This window comes from Marmota flaviventris, chromosome 3 (genome assembly GCF_047511675.1).
Source record: "Marmota flaviventris isolate mMarFla1 chromosome 3, mMarFla1.hap1, whole genome shotgun sequence".
NCBI classification, from domain to species: domain Eukaryota; kingdom Metazoa; phylum Chordata; class Mammalia; order Rodentia; family Sciuridae; genus Marmota; species Marmota flaviventris.
Genome location: NC_092500.1, coordinates 5,807,812 through 5,827,979, shown reverse-complemented (window position 1 = coordinate 5,827,979; position 20,168 = coordinate 5,807,812). Strand labels below are relative to the sequence as shown.

Sequence of the window (20,168 nt, the reverse complement as noted above, 5' to 3'; positions counted from 1 at the left end):
GGGACCATACCCCTGGAGTGCAGAGGGCACTCATGGTTCAGCCAAAGGCTGAGGGAGGTGCAGATGGGAGGATCGGAGACAGACAAGGTGCTAAGGCAGGCCTGGCACGGGGCAAAGGAGGGCCTCACTCCAGCTCAGTTCATGGCCCTGACCCCACCCAGCCACCTAGGCATGAGCATCTTGTCCCTGGAGTTCCTTCCCTCTGTCCTCCCCCACCCGTCACTGGGGCTGTCATCTTGTGCTTACCACCTTGCCCAGCTGTCCGTCCAGCTCCCAGGGCACAGCTCTGGCTTGCAACTCAGTGTCCCCCTACACTCAGTGTCCTCAGTGTACATCTGTACACTGCTCTCCATGGCTCCAGCACCCCTTCCTGATCTCTTCTCCATGGGCCAATGGCCACTGAGGACTCTAGTTGAATAAGGACATGGTGTCACTGCACCAAGGTCCCAACAGGGTCTCTGGGATCAGGTTCCCTGGCTTCACTCTGCAGTGCCCTGCGTGAGCACAGGTCTGGCATTGGGGCGGGGGGTGGACGGCCTTAGCTGTGACTACTGCTGCATCTGCTCACTAGGCACCTGCCTTAAGGCCCCCACCCTGCTCCCTGCCAACCTCTCAAGGGATGGGGTCTCGCTGAGTGACAGGGTTGTTTCCCAGCAGGAGGGGTCCCCAGAGCTACGCCAGCAGACCATCAGGGCGTCTCTTCCAGAAGGCCTCTATGGGCAGGACTGTGGTCTGCCCTTGAGGTTTGCTTTTTGGCGCAAGGTGCTAGTGTTTGTTTTGATTAATAGCTGTCTGTCTGTCTTCCTTTGGACCAAGAATTCAGGTCTGTAGTTATTTATAACTAAAAATTACTTCTGGATCCAGTTTTGGTTGCTTTGTGTTTCCCATGAATGTTTCGTGATTTGAAACAGAGACTGTATGTGCTTGCTCCCCACTGTGTCTCCACGACTGCCGGAGCCTACTGTGTGTCATGCCTGCCTGGCTCCAGCTCCCACTGAGGGCAGGAACAGAGGCAGAGGAGTATCCTGGGAGGCAGCCAGACCTACTGCACTGAGGGATCCCACCTGGTCCTGAGGCTGTAGCCTGGCCCAGCCCAGCACCCTTCAGAAGGGCAGGGGCAGCTGAAGCATAATGCCTCTTGGCTATCGAGTGGCTCTTGCAAAATTGCATTTGATGAGTTAAGTGTAAATAAACGAGAACCAGATGGATTCGATTTTGGGTAAAATATGCTGGGTCTCAGAGCTTTGGGGCTCAGGTTCTGAAGATCTGGGGCAGTCCCTCAGCTGTTCAGAGCTGTGGTGCAGGCAGGCAGGAAGCATGACCAGGGTCTTCTGGGACCTGTCTGCTTGCTGCTCTGGCCATCAGCTGAAGCCCTCTCTGAGGGTCCTGATTCTCCAGCAGGTTAGCGGTGTGCAGCCCCTTGGGCTGGGCCTGAGTTTGAGTTCAGGGCTAGGAGATGAAGCACATGAGAAGGGATCAGCTTTCCAGCCCAGCAGGCCCCCGTTACACCCAAATCCTGAGCTAGCCAGAGATTTGTGCTGAAGCTGTGGCCTTTAGGGCTGTTTGCCTTGCACCCCAGACACTGCCCTGTAGACCCTGCTGCTCAAGGTCTCTAGGGATGGGGGATTTGCTGTGCAGCTTAAACTATTGACCACACCTTCTTAGAATAGTCTATATGATGTCAACCTGTGACCAAAACCTACGGTGCCTGGCTCTTCCCCCAAGCCACACCAGATGGGATGCATGATTCTGTGAGTACTTGCTCTGCACCTGAGGGCAGGCCACTCTGCCATGTCAGGCCTGGGTTTCCTGTTCTACAATGCAGAGGTAATATGTGTTCCTGGGGTGTTTAGAAAATTAAAGGAAATGATGGTGGTCCAGCCTCAGCAGAGGGTCCTGCAACACAAACCCATCCGGGCATGTGAATAACTGTTGGGCAGGGCTCTGGACAGGCAGGATCACAGGTATAGAAGCAGGCTGTGGACAGTGGAGTCCCTCTAGAGTGGAAGCACAACAGCGAGCCACCTCAGATAGCAGTGTGCAGCCCACCTCAGCCTTCTGTTCTACAGGTGAGACCCCTGGCTCCTAAAGCTGCCTGTCTCTCATAGCTCTGGGCTCTCACCCCTGCTGCCTTTTCAGACTAGCCCCAGTCTCCTGAGGCTTAAAGCTGGCCCAGAACTGGGCACAGCTGGCTGTGGTCTGCTGGAGGCTTGCTCATGTGTAGTACACACACTACTGCTCGTATTTCTTCAATTGTTTTATATTGTTGAGATAAAATTCACTTAACATAAAACTCGCCACCTTGAATGTGTACCAGAGTGGTGTTTAGCACATTCACTATGCTGTGTAACCACCACTACTGATTCTAGAATGTTCCCATTACTCCAAAAAGCCATCCTGTGCCCATTTGCAATTAATCCTAAGCCCCTGGCAACCACTCATCTACATTTTATCTCTGCAGATTTTCCTATTTCGGACATTTCATAAAGAGAATTACATGACTCTTGTCTTCTTGTCCCTGGCTTCTTTCAGATGGCATATTTTCCAACTTCACACATTGTGGCATGTGCCAGAGCCCACTCTTCTTCATGGCTGACTGGCATTCCATCATCTGTATGTGCCATGCTACCTTTATCCTCCACTAGCAGATGGACTTTAGGGTTGTGGTGACTTTCAGGCTATGATGAATAATGCTGCGAGCATTCGTGTGCAAGTTCTGTTTGGCCATGCCTTTAATTCTCTCGGACATGCACCTCTGAATGGCACCACTAGAACACATGGCAGCTCTGTGTCTGACTTTCTGAGGAACTGTTTTCCACAGGGCCACACCACTGTCTATCCCTACCAGCAAAGATGAAGCATCCCATTCTCCACATCCTTGTCACCCCCGTGTGTTTGGCTGTATAGTCATCCTCGTGGGTGTGAATTCATCTCCCACATGGCTTTCACTTACATTTCCCTAAATGCTAATGATGGGAAGCATCTTGCCATAGGCTTATTGGCCTCTTGTATCTCCTTTAGAGAAATGTCTGTTCAAATCCTTTGCCCATTTTTAAATTAGGTTGTCTTGAGTTGGAAGAGTTCTTTATATAACCCAGAAGCTAAATCCTTATCAGATATGCAAATGGAACACTTCCTCCCATGGTGTGGACACTGTCTCCTTTAAAACGGCCTGGGCCAGCATTTAGCTCAGGGCAGGGCTGGGCCAGGGCAGCAAGGCCTGGGCTCCACTCCTGGGCGAGTTCACCCTGTCCTACGTTTTCCCCTGCCACTTTGATACCCAAATCTCCACTCCACTGACCTCCAAACTCAGACAATAGCCAATGGGCTACCTGTGTTTGGGTGCCCAAAAGACACTACAAACCTGCCAGGGCCCCAGCTGAGATCCTATCACTACCTCCCATAAAATGGCAGGATGGAATGAAGCTGGGTTCTGTCCTCAGCCTCCCCATCTCAGCAAGTGGCTGTACACCTGCCACAGTCTCTTAGGCCGCAGCACCTGGCAGTTAGTCTCCATACTGCTTTCCCATCCCATATCTATGCCCCAGCAACTCTAGCTACAAACCCCAAGGACAACCACCTCTTCACCGCCACAGGCTGGGCTGGCCAGCTAGTTTTCTCTCCCAGGCCTAGGTCACTGCCTTGGCCTCTATATTGACTCCCTACTTCTACATTGTTCCTGCCAACCCAGTCGTCCTTTTCCATACAGTGACCTCACAAAGTGCCACCCAGCTGTGCTACTCCCTGCCTAAAAGCCCCACAAGGCCCCATGAACACACACTCCCTTCCGTGGTCACTAAGGCCTCCAGAACACTCTGGCTGTGTCCCTACCATCTTACCCTTGCTCGCTAACTCTAGCCCCATCTCTCTACGCTCCCTTAACCATACCTGTCCTGTCTCCATCCAAGGCCTCTACACTTTCTCTCTGCCTAGAGTGTTCTCCCCTCGCTTCGACATAACTGACTCCCACTCCAGACCTCAGCTTGCAAGTCACTTCCCCAGAGACACTCCCCTGACATCAACCTAAAGCATCCGCCAAGCCACTACACCAGGTAGCCCTATCCTGCTTCCTTCAGAGCACCTCCAGCATCTGGCATTTCCTCTGGGATTGTTCCTCCCCATCTCTCCCCAGATAACAGCGTTGAAAACAGGAGCTGCCTTGAGCACTGCTGCGTCTCAGGGTGTGGGACAGTGCATGGGGCACCTGACATGTCTGTGGACCAAGTAACTAAATGATATAGTTACAGGCCTGGGGAGCCATCTAGGGACCCTGGCTCAAGGCCTGTCGCATAGGGATCAGCTACTTGGCCTTTGGTGTCACATTCTACAGGGTGGGCTGCAAAGGGGCTGCCCACGAGGGACTACATCCCCTGAATCCAGCTAAGGAACCAGATGGATCAAGCACAGACAGTGAGTGAGTGTCCTGGCTGCAGGTGGCTCCTGGGCAAGTGGGTTAGGGGACTGAGGCCACAGGTGTGTCTGGAGCTGTGAAGGTATGAGAGAGAAGCTATGTTCATCTACCTGCCCAAGCCTTGTCGAGGAAGTCCAACATGGTGTGAGCATGGCCTGCCTCCTAGGAGGCCTGCAGGTGACAGATGGATGGCTGGTGGCCTTACCCCTCAAAAGAGAAGCTCCCTACACCAAGAACGTGCCGGGAGCTCCACACGACCTCTTGGTGACACAGGTTGACAAGGGTCTTTTGGCCGGTCTGTCCTGCCTGAGCAGCCAGGTGAACTTTCTGGAATTCTGAATCTTTAGGCATCCATTTGTCCCACTGGAACTTGGCACTTTCTTCCACCTTATAAAGCGGTTGAGTGTTAAGCTGCAGGCCTTTCCCCAGCAGTTAGATGCTCTTTCTCCCTGATGGTGCCCTCCATTGGCACATGGTCCCACTTGAGAGATTTCTATGCAGGTGAAAGCTGCACACCCAGACCATGGGCACATGCCATCTGGGCCACTCAGCTTCCTGCCCACATCCTGTGCAGAGAGGTGGTGAGGGCGCTAGGGACCATTACTGGTTAATCCTGTGTGGGCGAGAGCTCTGCGTGCTGGAAGGCTGCTCGGGTACAGGGGAGGCAGACCCCACCGAGAAGCAGGGAGCCTCTCGCTAGGGCAGCAAGGACCAGCATGGGGAAAGGCATGTTTGGCGGCAAGATGTAAGGTCTCAGAGGGCTGGGGCTGTGGCTCAGCAGTAGAGCACTTGCCTAGCATGTGTGAGGCGCTGAGTTAGATTCTCAGAACCATATTAAAAATAAATAAAATAAAGGTATTTAAAAAAATCACATCAATCTTTAAAAAAAAAAAAAGATGTAAGGTCTCTGTGGAGAGGCTGGAGCAGAAGGGCCACAGCCGTGTGGCAGGAGGGGCTAGGAGCCCGGCTTGGGTGTGGAGTGCCTAACGTGCAGCCATGAGGTCTGCCTTTCCTATGCCTGCAGGCTGAAGCCTCCAGGTCTTTGACCAGACAGAACTTGGCATGCCTGACTCCTATGACAGAAATGCCTTTGCATTTCGTTATACCTTTTTTACACACCACCTCCTACCCCTGAGGCCCTGCTCCTACCTGGCCGAGCTGGTACATTCAAGTTTTGTACTTGCTGTTCCCACCTCCTAAAATGTCCTCCCCTCCCTGGTCTCCCCTCCCACCCGAGGACTTTTCACTCATTCTAGGAAGGGCCAGTTGCTCTCCCCGCCCGCCCATCCCTCAGAGTGCACACCCGGTATTAATTACAAACAGGACGCAGCACTGGGAGCCTCTCCACATGGCCCGGAGCTCCCTGGGGCAAGAATCACCTCTAACTAATCTCAGAACCACTGACCTGGCGACATGGGTGTGCAGGGGGCTTTGCTCCCCAGGAGTCTGCCCTGTTACTAGCTGTTTCTCCAGGGCATTGTTGCTGTCCCAGCCAGATGGTCACAGAGGCATCAGCGCTTACTGGGAGCCCAGTGGCCCCTGGCTCCCCACATTCTGGGCTTTGATTACATTCCCTCATCTTGGCCACACAATTATGTATTAACAGCAAAATAATCCAGATGGAATACTGGGGGAAGCAGCATACAAACATCAGTGCCATGATTATAACTATATAAAGTCATGTCTACACCCCCCAATACTGGACATGAACACCGGGATGTGAGAGCTGTTGATCTGTAAAGGCGGCCAGATAATGTAGAATTATTTTCTGTCTTTTCTCTTGATTTCTGAGTGGTGTGGCTTAATTATCCCATGTGTGGAAGATGGGTAAGTAAGCAGACACTCACAGCTCGGTCTGACTTCAGTGGGTCCCAGTGCAGGGCGGAGAAGGTGTGGGGAACAAAATGGGGGCCAGAGAGGAGGTACCATGAGTGGGTGGTGAAGTGCCTGGGCTGGTGAGGAAGAGAGGGTTCTGTAGGCATGGGGATCTGTACAGGCAGAACCCTGGGGGTGGGGAGAAGAGAGAACTTGTTACAAGTAATTTCTCCAAGGCATTTTTGTGTCCCAACCAGATGGTCCCAGTAGTGGTGGCTCTTACTCGACACCCACTGGTTGCTTGCTACTTAGTTTTCTAGGAGCATAAGGAGGAAAGTAGGGCTGGAGTGGCTGGCAGGGGCCAGAAGATGAGCCACTGGTGGTAGCAACCTGGCCTGTGGGATCCTGTCCTGGTCATTAAAGCAGCATTTGGGAGGTTATAAGAGACCCCAGACCAAACAGCCAGGAAGGTGCCATAGCAGCCCACTTTTCACAAATGAGGAGCACCAGCGGGCATAAGGTGTCTCTGCCAGCTATCTATTTATAGCTGCATGTGGTTGGGATGAGGTGGGTGACAGGGAGGGGAGCTTGGGTACCAGGCTGGTTAATGGCCACTAGAAATAGTGAAGGCCTGTCTGGCTGTGCTGGGGTAGGAGGGTCACACCGGCATGTGCCAAGATACAGCTAGGTGAAGCTGGGTAACCCATTCAGGTGACCCTGAGTACTGCCTAGGGCTTAGCTGCTCCAAGACAAGCAGAAGTGCTGTCAGAGAGGTGTTGGACTAGAGACTCAGGGACACCCTCATCTTGCTAATGCTCCATTTTAGGTCCATGATGTGGTGTCTGGTCTGGGATATGTCTAGTGTGGGACGTTTTGGTGGCAGGATATTTTAAAAGAATCTTCATAAGACACTTACTTCTTGTTTATTCCTCAGAGTTTGACCCAGCCCTTGGCACAGGGACTGCAAATGGGGACAGGCGAAGGCAAGTGTCTGCTTGCCGGGCCGCCCTCTGTCCACAGCAGGGTGTTTTTCTTAGCTGTTTATGGACTTATATTCTCTGCCCTGGGACAGAGCAGGTCTTCTTCCCTAAGCCACCAAATCCAGACCTCTGCAAAGGTGGGGCTGCCATGGGGCACAGTGACAACAGATTTTGGCTCAGAGGAAGGAGGACGCTCTGACCACTGGCAAACACTCCACCTCAAGAGTGATGCACATGGGGGTGGGGACGGAGAGGGAAGGAGGAGGAGGCCAATGCCCCTCGCGCCTGTGGTGTGCCATCCTTGCTGTGGTTCTGAGGCCATCATCACACCTCCTTTCTAAGCAGGAAAAATGAGAGCAGAGAACTGGCCCCAAACTACCAGCTAGAAAGGGAGCCCAGGGAGTCTGATTCCAAAGTCCATGTTTTCCCCCCATCTAGGGCAGGGACTATAAGGTCAGGCACAGCCTGGGGGTCAGCAGGTCTCCCCAGCTGGGTGTGTGCGACACTCTGCCTGAGTGCCATCTGTGCAGCCCCCACTGTCAAGTCGTGCTCCTCCTGATGGTCAGGGTCAAATATTCTGCCCCTTACCTGACCACCTACCATCCCTCTATCACACCAACAAGCCTACACAGGCCACAGGACAAGAAGCCAAGTCTGTCTGGAGCTCAGTCCTCCAGGAGTTCCCAAGGAAGTAGGGGAGCCCTGCTCCAAGATGCACAGCACTGAGCTAGAGGGAAGCCCAGGGAAGGGGTGAGCTCAGGGTCTCCAGAAGCCAAGACCTGAGGGAAAGTGGGGTCAACCAGATGGATCAGCAATTGAGAGGCTGGAGAAGGGTGATTCCAGTGACAGGAACATCAGGTGCCAGGGCACTTGAGAGCAGAAAGGATGGGAGGGTTAGGGAAAGAGAAGTTGTTCTGCAAGCTGGAGGTTAGACCTAGGAAATGAGCAGGAAGAGGACACAGAAAAGAGACTGGCCACTGTGTCTTGAGTCCAAATCATATGGACACCAAGCTACCAGGTCACAAGATGCTGGTGTGTGTGTGGGGGGAGAAGCAGCACAGCCAGGGGGTTCCAGACTGTACTGCAGGGCTCCAGGGGCCTTGCAGGGATTGGGGGGTGGCTCCAGGGTAAGCAGCCACTTGTGACTCCTGCTTCAGCTGAAAATGTGACCACCACACAATTCTGCTTGAAGAAAAGGAGTTCTGTGCCATAAACAAAACCCTACAAAATCTGAAAACCACTGGTTGAATTCCATTCCCACGTCACAAATGATGTGGAAACCAAGGCACGAGCAGGGAGTTTCCAAGGGTCCTCCAGAAAGTCAATGGCCCGAGGAAGCTGACTTTCAGCCAGTGTTCCTTCAGCCTAGTGCCTGCTGGGCTGCTCTGGAAGAGGCACTCAATGCCCCTGGCCCCCCAGTTCTGAGCTGGCCCTGGGCACAGGCTATGGAAAGCCACTACCCCTCAAAACAAGCCTGGTTCTAAATTGGCCCATCTCCTACACGAGCTCCAGAAGCCCCGATTTCTGCAGCGACTTGGGGAAAGCAGAAAGTTCATTTATAAGACACACAGCATTGTCCATGGTGTTTCTTTTTCTCAGGCCAAGGAATTTCCATCAAATTAACAGTTGTAAAAAGCCAAGAGGAGAAGGGGCCCTGAGTCTGACTTGTACTTTGACAGCAAATCCCTTCAGCCAAGTGTGTTTAGATCCACCTGAATGCGGGCCAAGAACAGAGAAAAGGTGGGAGTAGGGTGGGTGTAAATAAAGAGAATGGGAAGAAACCTCCTCGGTTTACCTTAGAAAACACTGGTGTTTATGGAGCCAGCACAGGACTGTCCGGAGCTGTTTAGTTTTACACTAGACGGTCAGCATTCCTTTTCCTAGCAGGAAACTCACTGGAGCTGTTCAAGTATAAAGACAAATAAACTGCAGCAGCTCCAGCCTCCACCAGGCTCCAGGGAGCAGCGCTGTCTCCAGCTGTCCTTCAGGAGGGAGTCGGTGCGAGCCCTTTCATCATGCCAGCCAGCAGCCCAGCTCAGCAAGGGGACCTCAACCCTCTGCCCCTGCAGAGTGTCTGGGTGTCCTGGGTGACTTCCTCCCAGGTGCAGCTGGGCTCCAGGCCTGCTGCAGCCTCCTGAGTGCCCTCTTGCACCTCCTCACTTAGCAGCCACGCATGTCACCTGCACACCTGTCTCCTCACTGATGCCAACAGATAGGGACATCCCCACCTTGCAGAGATCCAAAATAAGATTCAGAATGAGGTGATATGACCCAGGCCACAAAGGGAACTAGAATCCCTGATGTCATGTGACCCCCATGCCAATGGACCAAGAATGCAAGAACTGAGAGGAGGGGGAGGCTCTCTGACCGGGAGGTCTGGAAGCAGCAGTTCATCTAACAGGAGCATGGGGCTTGAGATGCAGGTCCCTGCCAGGGGCTTTGCATGCAGCCTGGGCCAATGCTCACCCCCTGCATCTTCACCAGCTCAAAAACTCATCCACTTTCTTTAAAACTGCCGTGAGCAGAAATAAAGGATGATTAGATGATACAAGTGTGGAGCCCATCATGCACCAGGCACTGTGGTATGTGTTTATGAAGCTTAAGTCATTTGGCCTTTGTCTCCTCACTGGCAAATTAGTATGGCCACTGGCCCCACCTTGCAGAAGAGGATACAGAGGCCCAGAGAAGCTAAGTTACTTGCCCAAGGTCATACAACAAGTGATGGACTCAGGGTTCAAAGCCAGCAGGTGGGGAGTGTCCTCTATCTTCAGGTCGTAAGCTCCTACTCAGGGCCTGGCACAGGGCAGGGTGGGACTTGATAAAACAAATTAATGTCAAGATCCCGGCTTTCAAAGCCATCTAGAAGTTGATGGCTCTCATGGTCCTCCAGGTCTGACTACTACTGCAGATGTCTGAACTTGGGTGCTATTTCCATTGGGTGGCTGTTTTCCATGGCAAACAGAATTTAGTCCGACTCTTGAGTCCTCACTCTAATATCTGCCCATCTCTTGTCTTCCTCATCTTAGCCACACCAGCACAGTCGCACAGAAACCACAGGAAAAGCCCAGCGGTTGGCCTCGCTCTCATTCTCCCTTGCCTCCTACATCTAACCCATTAGGAATTCCTGCCGACTCTTTCCAAAGTCTGCTCTGAGATCAACCATCACCTCTGCCACTGTCACCCTGCACTGAGCCACTGACTTCATCTGACCCAGACCACTATAGTGGTCTCATTGCTGAAGCCATTCTGCCTCTTATTCCACCAAACACAATCTCTACTGGGCAGGCAAGAAGGGGATTTTTATTAAACTGTCAATCAGAATGTCACTCTCTGGTGAAGACATCTGGTGCCTTCCCAGTTAACAGAATAAAGCCCCAACCCCTGTCTAACACGTGTGAGACCTCGCAGAGCCTGGCCCTGCTGCCTCCTCCACTCAACTCCCTTCCTCTCCTCATCTGACACTCCCTCACACTGACCTGTCCCAAACTCACCTAGCTTGTTCCCGTTTCAGGCCCACACACTTGTTCCCCTTTTCCCCAGATAGAGGATCTTCCCTAGATCTTTGAATGGCACTTCTTCCTTCTCACTCAGGTCTCTGTTCCTTCTCTCACTCACACCTGATGGACCTCTGTAACCACCTTCACAGAAGAGTCTGGGGAAAGTGACTTCTGAGGCCAGACTGTAAAAGTTCCACACACTTGATCTTGTTCTGTGGGGACCCAGCCACCATGCTGTAAGGTAACTCACACCAGCCCATGTGGAAAGACCTACAGAAAGGGTCCCTTAAATGTCATGGCCAGCAGCCAACATCAACCACTAGACATGAAGCAGGAAGCTTCCAGATGATTCCAGCTCCTGGCCATCAGGTCAGCCCTGGCTTCATGTCTTCCTGCTGAGGCCCCAGACACCGTGGAGCAGAGACTAGCCATCCCTGCTGTTCCCTGTCTGAATTCTTGACCCACAGAATCCACTAGCAGAGTAAGACGCATCTTGTGCCGCTCAGTGTGTGGCGGTTTTCAATGGAATCCTCCAAAGCTGCTACCCTCCCCCAGCACCTTCTCTCACACTATTTTGTTTTACTACCTTTTCAGTGAATCTGACCTGACCGAGATGCCTTTCCTGGGTTGCACCCTACGTGGGGAGTCTCTCTTTCCTCTCTCCACGAGTTCCCAACCACGGGGACAGTGTTGGTTTTCTTCAACATTATATGTATCTTCAGCACTAAAAACTGCCTGGCACACAGCAGGTGTTCAAAACAGTGTTTTGAGGAAACGAATGAATGCCAGGTGAAAGGTGTTAGTGTTGCTAACACAGCGCTTCTACCTTCCATTACAGTTAGGAATAATGTTTCTCTCTTCCTCGCCAACCTGGAGCCTTGAGCAAGGTGTTCCATCCACCCATCTTTATCTGTCCTGTGCCCAGCATGGAGGTCAGCTGAGTGGGAACTTGTCCCAGGTAGCAAGCTACTTTTGCAAATTCTTTTATTCATTTATTCTACAAATATTTAGTTAAACGCCCATGGTCTGCCTGATACTGCACTAGGTTCTGGGAGGCAGGCGGAGAGTAAACAAGACAAATCCTGCTTTCAGGGAAGAAGGATCACAGCACAGGGCCACAATGGAAGTGTACAGCACGGAGAGGCCACAGAAGGCCTCCGAGCAATGGGAGGTGAGAGTTGGGTGCTGACAAGCAAGGTCTCGTCAGATCCATGATGAGACAGGGTAATAGGGCAGCCTGTCACCAGAGAGTTGTGCAGAAGGCTCCCTGGGAAAGAAGGGCAGGGTGTGAGGAGAGGGGAAGAGGCAGGCAGGCGGGGGCCCTGGCCTGAGAGGCCTTGGGAGTCAGGCAGTGGACCCGGCACTACCCTGGAAGCAATGGGAGTCCTGTAGGAGGCCCTGGGAGAAAAGGGCTCTACACAGTCAGACAGGGTGAGACAATGTCCCAAGGGTCATCCAAGTTGTCTAAACAAAGCAGCAAGCTCTTTCCTTGGCCCAGGGAGACAGAAGACTTTGGGGGAGGGGGTACTCTTGGCATGAACTCTCTGGAGTGAGGGGTACCCTCTTTCCCTCTAGTGCTCTAGCACTAGCCTAATGGATTTCTGAATGCCCTCAGGACTCAGGACTGATGGCAGTCTAACATCATATGACAGGGAGCCTTCCCTGAGCACAGCCAGCTGGCACTGTCTTGGGCACTATGGGTCAGGGCTGGGCAGTGGGCACAGGCTTACAGGCTTATGGTCCTGAAGTGGCAAAATCACAGGCCTGCATGCTGGTCGCAGCTCTACTTCTTACTAGCTATTTTGACCTTGAGTAGATCGCTTGCCCTCCCTAAGCCTCAGTTTCCTCATGTGTAAAAAGAGGACACTAAGGGCCTCCGCCTTAGTGAAAGAATATGAGCACCACGTGAGGTGGCTCCGGCAGCACAGGAACCTGACAACACCCCTCATCCCACCCTGTGGAACTTAGCTGAGTGTGAGGCGGGGCACACACTAGTGCTCTGGGGAGTTTACAGAGCGATCTGGTTAATCCATCAGTTCTGCTGAGCCTAGTACAGATGACTTCTCTTCATCAGGGGTAAAAAATGCTGAATGTCCAAAACTCAAACTGTGAGCAACTTGAGAAACATATTTTTCAGTAAGTCAAGGTAAAGACTAAGGTTGAAGAAAACATCTGGCTAAGTGAACTAATGGCTTTTGAGAAAAAGGAGCCTTGCTTTGTGGAGACGGGAAAAAATTATCCACTGCTGGTTTTAATTTAAGATGAAAAAAATCTTATTCTATTAGCCTATGTACTGCTCTGCTGTCCAAGTGCGTCGAGTGTGGAATAATATTTTTCAAACAGAACCACTGCTATTTCAAGTAATTACACAGCTAAAAGCAGTCATTTGGGGTTGAGCAAGATCTCATCATGGTTCCAATTCCCTCTGGTGTCATTTTCTGTTATATTTGAGAAATTCCTCAATAAAGATGTCAAATAGAGAGAGGGTTGTGCTCCCCAGAGGACAGAGCTGGCCACCTTCCAGGACACGGCCATGGGCAAGCCATCTCCACAAGAAAAGAGCCTCGTTTCCTCAAAAGAAAGGGAAAGAAAAGGTTCCACTGTGAGAACTCAGGCAAGAGCCCCAGCCCCCAGCCTCCTCTCCTAACCAGCGACCATTTCGACCCTTGCCATGGATTTCTAAGGTGACAAGGATTTGCCCTGAGGAATCCAGTGGTGGTTCAGAGAGGAATGTTACAACTGGACCAAACTTGACCCAGACTTCTGGAGTCAAAACAGACGGACCCACTCTCCCAATGCGTGATGGGCTGTGGGCTGAGTCAACCTCAGAGGACCTCCTACAATGCAGCCAGCCTCTCATCACCAGCTAGCAGCCCTGGGGTTGGCTCTGAGCTTTGTCAGGTGGCACAAACACAATTCCAGGCAGGTAGTCAAGTGACTGAAGCAGAGTATCGAGCAATGGGGAGTGGCGGGGATTGTGGCAATCAGGAGAGCACACATCCCCTCCAAGGGTCGGGCAGTGAGCCCATTTCAGTTGCTGCCATCACCACACTGATACGTGGGCAAGAGGTGCCCCTATCCTGGATCTCATACTCTGAGGTCCCTGCTCTGCACCAACTCTAGCTGCAGCCCTCCCTATGCAGTAAGGAGTCCAGGGGGAGGGGGTGGGATTCATGGACACCTGGAACATACACACTGCTCCAGACCAATCCTGGGTATTTGAGGACCCTAAAATTCCCTGGCCAAAATGGCCTCATGCATTCAGCTCTGAGAGAGACAGATGACACTAAGGTTTATGCCACAGCAAAAGGGCAGCTGCTTTGGGAGTGAATGGCCACAGCTCCAACATTCACATTAGGGTATCCTCAGGCTCACTGTGGTGTGGAATAGAGCCAGGAGTCGGGGAGCAGGGAGAGGAGCAGGCACTGTCTACACTACTTCTTTCTGGCATGAAAGTTCATGGAGATCTAGAATTCTGAATTCAAGTCTAGCCTTGCAAGTTATTAGGAAGTAATGTTTGTCCAGACAGAAGAGACAGGGGATATTCTGTCTGGAGCTTTGTCATTACTATAAGACATATATCCATGTGGGTATGGGCCTCCATTTATACTCCTGCCCCAAGTCCCACAAATGTCAGGCTGCGTGACTGTGGCTAAGCAGGAGTGATGCTGGAAATAACAATTTTTATGTGATATCTCTTAATTTTTAAGTGTTGACAAGTCATTCAATAATTATAATAACAAACACCACCACTGTGTGGATAAACCAGACATGCTTGTGGGTCAGATGAGGGCTATGGCTGCCAGCCTGAAACCTCTGCCATGATACGGTGACAACAGCCAGCACTGGAACAGAGCTTTACATCTGTGTGCCGAGCTCTCTACGTCTCCTTCAGACTCCTCTGCGGCTGGCACCGCTGACCTGTTTCATAGCTGGGGTACAAAGGTTAGGAAGGTCGAGGAGCGGGACACACAGGCTGTGATATATGAGTGGTGATGCCAGAGTGTGACCCTGAATCTTCCAACTCCGGGCCAGGCTGACCGTGGGCAGTGTCTGTTTTGGCTCCCATGTCCTGACGCTGTACCAGGTATCTAATTCTCACAGCATTTCATGGATGAGGGGGCTGAGGCTCTAAAAGGTCACCTGACTAGCATAAGGTCACATGCTCAGTCTGGGCTGGAGCCAGATGGAACAGAGGTCTGACTTCCCTGAGCTGGAGTTTCTTTTTTTAAAAAAATTAATTAATTAACTAATTTGATTCTAATTTGTTATATATGACAGCAGAATGCATTATAATTCATACTACACATATACAGCACAATTTTTTCATATCTCTGGTTGTATATAAAGTATATTCACAGAATTTGTGTCTTCATACATGTACTTAGGGTAATAATATCCATCTCATTCCACCATCTTTTTTACCCCCATGCCCCTTCCCTTCCCCTCTCTCCCCTTTGCCCTATCTAGAGTTCGTCTAATCCTCCCATGCTCCCCCTCCCAACCCCACTATGAGTCAGCCTCTTTATATCAGAGAAAACCTCGACATTTGTTTTTTGGGGATTGGCTAACTTCACTTAGCATTATATTCTCCAACTCCATCCATTTAGCTGCAAATGCCAGGATTTTATTCTCTTTTATTGTTGAGTAATATTCCATTGTGTATATATATTACATTTTCTTTATTCATTAATCTACTGAGGGGCATCTAGGTTGGTTCCACAGTTTAGTTTATTGTGAATTGCACTGCTATAAACATCGATGTGGCTGTGTCCCTGTAGTATGCTGTTTTTTAAGTCCTTTAGGTTTAGACCAAGAAGTGGGATAGCTAAGTCAAATGGTGGTTCCATTCCCAGCTTTCCAAGGATTCTCCACACTGCTTTCCATATTGGTTGTACCAATTTTCAGTCCCATCAGCAATGTATACTCATACATTTCTCCCCACATCCTCGCCAACACTTATTGTTATTTGTATTCTTAACAGCTGCCATTCTGATTGGAGTGAGATGAAATCATAGAGTAGTTTTGATTTGCATTTCTCTAATTGCTAGAGATGTTGAACATTTTCATATATTTGTTGACTGACTGTATATCATCCTCTGAGAGGTGTCTGTTCAGTTCCTTGGCCCATTTATTGACTGGGTTATTTGGGTTTTTTTTTTTTTTTTTTTTTTTTTTTGGTGTTTAGCTTTTTGAGTTCTTTATATACCCTAGAGCTTAGTATCTCTGGTTTAATTCCTAGCTGGAGTTTCTTTTTGAGAAGAAAAACAAAAAGAAGTCTATGGGAAGGGTCTTCCCTCAGTTGAAGGTAGGGCTGCCACAGGGAGCTGCTTGTCTTGGTTGCCACATGTGTACATCTGAGCCGTATGAAGCTGCACTCTGCACTCAAAGGTAATGGTGTAGTGTGGGGCAGCAGGAAGGTGGGAGTCTTACCCAGTTCTTTTAAATTAATCAGTGTAAAAAAAATATCTGCTACCATCTCACTCCAGTAAGACTGGCAGCCATTCTGAAGTCAAACAACAACAAGTGCTGGCGAGGATGTGGGGAAAAGGGTACTCTTGTACATTGCTGGTGGGACTGCAAATTGGTGCGGCCAATTTGGAAAGCAGTATGGAGATTCCTGGGAAAGCTGGTAATGGAACCACCATTTGACCCAGCTATTGCCCTTCTCGGACTATTCCCTGAAGACCTTAAAAGAGCGTACTACAGAGATACTGCCACATCGATGTTCATAGCAGCACAATTCACAATAGCTAGACTGTGGAACCAACCCAGATGCCCTTCAATAGATGAATGGATAAAAAAAATGTGGCATTTATACACCATGGAGTATTACGCAGCACTAAAAAATGACAAAATCATGGAATTTGCAGGGAAATGGATGGCACTAGAGCAGATTATGCTAAGTGAAGCTAGCCAATCCCTAAAAAACAAATGCCAAATGTCTTCTTTGATATAATGAGAGCAACTAAGAACAGAGCAGGGAGGAAGAGCAGGAGGATAAGATTAACATTAAACAGAGACATGAGGTGGGAGGGAAAGGGAGAGAAAAGGGAAATTGCATGGAAATGGAAGGAGACCCTCATTGTTATACAAAATTACATATAAGAGGTTATGAGGGGAATGGGAAAATAAAGAAGGAGAGAAATGAATTACAGTAGATGGGGTAGAAAGAGAGAGAAGATGGGAGGGGAGGGGAGGGGGGATAGTTGAGGATAGGAAAGGTAGCAGAATACAACAGTCACTAATATGGCATTATGTAAAAATGTGGATGTGTAACCGATGTGATTCTGCAATCTGTATTTGGGGTAAAAATGGGAGTTCATAACCCACTTGAATCTAATGTATGAAATATGATATGTCAAGAGCTCTGTAATGTTTTGAACAACCAATAAGAAAAAAAAAATATCTGCTGGGAAAATAATGCTGTTGAAACAAAGATCCACCAGACTCCACAGTGGGTCTGTAGGGTTGGGCCCGGAGAGCTGGGGTACTCCTGACATGGAGAATAGCAGAGCATTTATGGGCAGGTGGTGTTGCACAGATCGTAGTGCTGGGGCCGGCAGGGGAGCCCCGTGGGTCAGACACAATCCAGAGAGTGCAGACAGGGCCCTGGCCCCTGTGAGGTCCACAGGGTGTCAAATCAGCTCACATCAACACGTGTCATTTGAAAGACTGCGACATTCTGGGTCTCGTATCAGGCACTCTGCTCTCTGCTCTACATCTGTGCTCACACTGAAACTTCACAAGAACCCAACATGACAGGGCTTATGCATTCCTTTTTACAGATATGGACAGGCACAAGGCAGGCAAAGGTCACACTACTCAAACTGGAAAGCCAGGATTTAGTCCCAAAATGGCAGTTCCCAAGGTCTATTCTCTTGGCTACTGAGTGATATTGCCTGCTTCTAATGGGCTGTCCACAGGGTCTGTAAGCTCTGCCTGAATTGACTAACTGGTTACTGACAGGATACGCAAACAACTGGGACAGTGGAGCATTTATATTTTGGGAGGATTAAATGACAATACTTAACTGTGTGTGCCATAATGCAGTTGCCTGGCTCTGTGGCCCCACCATCCAGCACTCCTCCCATATACTCTGAGCCCAGCCTCGATGAACTGCCTGCAGCCCTCAATGCAGGCTAGGCCCTCCACCTAGCCAACTTCTCCTCAGCCTCAGGAGATCCCACTTCGAACTAGCTCCTCTTTGAAGCCCCCCACCCCTTAACCCTGCTCCCTTCCCCATTCCCACTTCATCAAGGAGAAACTTTTCACAGGAACTTGCTGTCCAGGCCTCTGTTTTGGCACTGATTTGGGTATAATTACATGTTCACAGATCTGTTTCCCATAACATCATCTGAGACCCAACATGAATTAAACAAAAACAGGCAGGAAACTCAGGCTAACTTGCCACTAAGAGGCAGAGTCCCCAAGTGCTCAGGGTGTCACACTGTCCATACTATGTGCCCAAAAACTAGGTGGCAGGATGGAAGGTTTGCTCAGTTTTTAGAAAGTGCTGCACCAAAGGCCATCAAAAATCCAAGTGACTTTTTGGTTCCTTAGTTCCACTCATGTGAAGGATTCTACACATGGGAAGGCAGGAAAGAGAATCACCTTTGGATTCTGATGGTGAGAACTAACAAAAGAAGCAAACAGAAAGGTAGCCAAGTCCTCCAGAGTAACAATAATGCCTATCAAAACAGCACCTAGTAAGTGCTGGTCACTTCATTCACACTGTCATTCCATCCTTGCACACAGCCTAACGGTGTGGGTGGCACAGAGATCCTATTTTAGAATGGGAAGATGAGGCTCAGAGACCATGACGACAGTACCAGCCACAAGCTCGAGGGCACTTGGGCCAGTCTGCTGCTGAGATGTATTGACATTACTGCTGTGAGCAGTAACCAAGACCTCCAACAAGTAAATAACTCATCCCTGGTCATGCTCCTGCCAAATCCAGACCGTTAATCTGGTCTCTAGCTGCTGTGCTCCTAGTCACTCAGCAGCCATGGCAGGAGCAGGCTTGGGGACAGGCAAGCATGCTCCAACAGCCATGCATGTTCTACCATGAGAGGCTGTTTCTCTTGTTACAGATGGCGAACACCTATTATGGGTTGAATGCTGTCCCCTCAAAACACGTTGAAGTCCTAAACCCCAGTACTGTGAATGTAACCTTTTCTGAAATGCAATCTTGCAGATGATCAGGTTAACATGATATAGTTATAGTGGGCCCTAATCCAACACCACTGGTTTCCTTAGAAACATGAGAAATTTGACATGTGAAGACACAGGGAGAAGCCAACAAATACCTCAAGCTAGGAGAAAGGCCTAGAACAGATCCTCACTTGCAGTCCTCAGACAGAACCAACCCTGCCAATTGTTTGTAGACTCCTAACCTCCAGAAGAGTAAAACAATAAGTCTCTCTTGTTTATGGCACCCAGTTTTGTTATGGTGGCCCCACAAAACTCAGCTAGGTTGTTGGCAACTTAGTCCATGGAGCAACTAGGAGATGGTGGCAACATGGGCCACAGGAAAATACCCGAGGTGCATATGACATTAGAAGGAGAAGCAAGCGACAAAAACATGAGGATCATCCAACCATCACAGCGGGTAGTGCATACCTGGACACAAGAGAAGACTGATGCAATACCCTACACATTCATATACAAGGGGAAGACCATGTGAAGATAAGATGCTTTCCAAGTTCTTTCCCTAATCTTCTATATTTTTCCAATTTTATTCAGCAAAAAGACTATGCTTATACATTTTATACAACTAGCTTGAAAATATATTTGAGCCATAGGAATATAAGATTGTGGACTGAACCGTGTCCCTTTGAAATTCTGTTGAAGGAATTCAACCTCCAAATGTGACTATCTTTGGTGACAGGATCTTTAAAGAGGTAAGTAAATTGAAACTAGAATTGTTGGGGTGGGATTGTGGTTCAGCGCTAGAGCGCTCACCTAGCACGGGCGGGACCCAGGTTCAATCCTCAGCACCACATAAAAAAAAATAAAGGCATTGTGTTGTGTCCATCTATACCTAAAATAAATAAATAAATAAATAATATTTTTTAAAAATAGAATTGTTAGTGAGGGTCCTACTCCAATATGATACAGTGTCCTCCTAAGAAAAGATCAGGATAAAGAGAAACACCCAACACATGCATATACAAGGGGAAGACCATGTGAAGACACAGCAAGAAGATGGCCATCTGCAAATCCAGGAGAGGAGCCCTTCCAAGAAACCAAATCTGCTAATTCCTTGACCTTGAACTTCCAGCCCCCAGAACTGTGAGGAAAATAAATTTCTATTTTTTTAAGCCATTCAGTCTGCAGTATTTCATGGCAGCCTGAGCAAACCAACACAAGAACCAAAGGAGGGCAAGCTTTCCCACAGCCCCCAGCTCTGTAAGCTGGAGCCAACAAGTAGGCAGGACATGCCCAGAGAGCATGGCATGGCTA

At 49.7% G+C, this 20,168-nt stretch overlaps 1 protein-coding gene across 2 annotated transcripts in view; it reads right to left on the bottom strand.

Moving 5' to 3' along the window:
• Positions 1-20,168, bottom strand: part of Scube1 (signal peptide, CUB domain and EGF like domain containing 1) — a 125,928-nt gene that overhangs the window by 85,064 nt on the left and 20,696 nt on the right. The gene's annotated exons all lie outside the window — the stretch shown is intronic.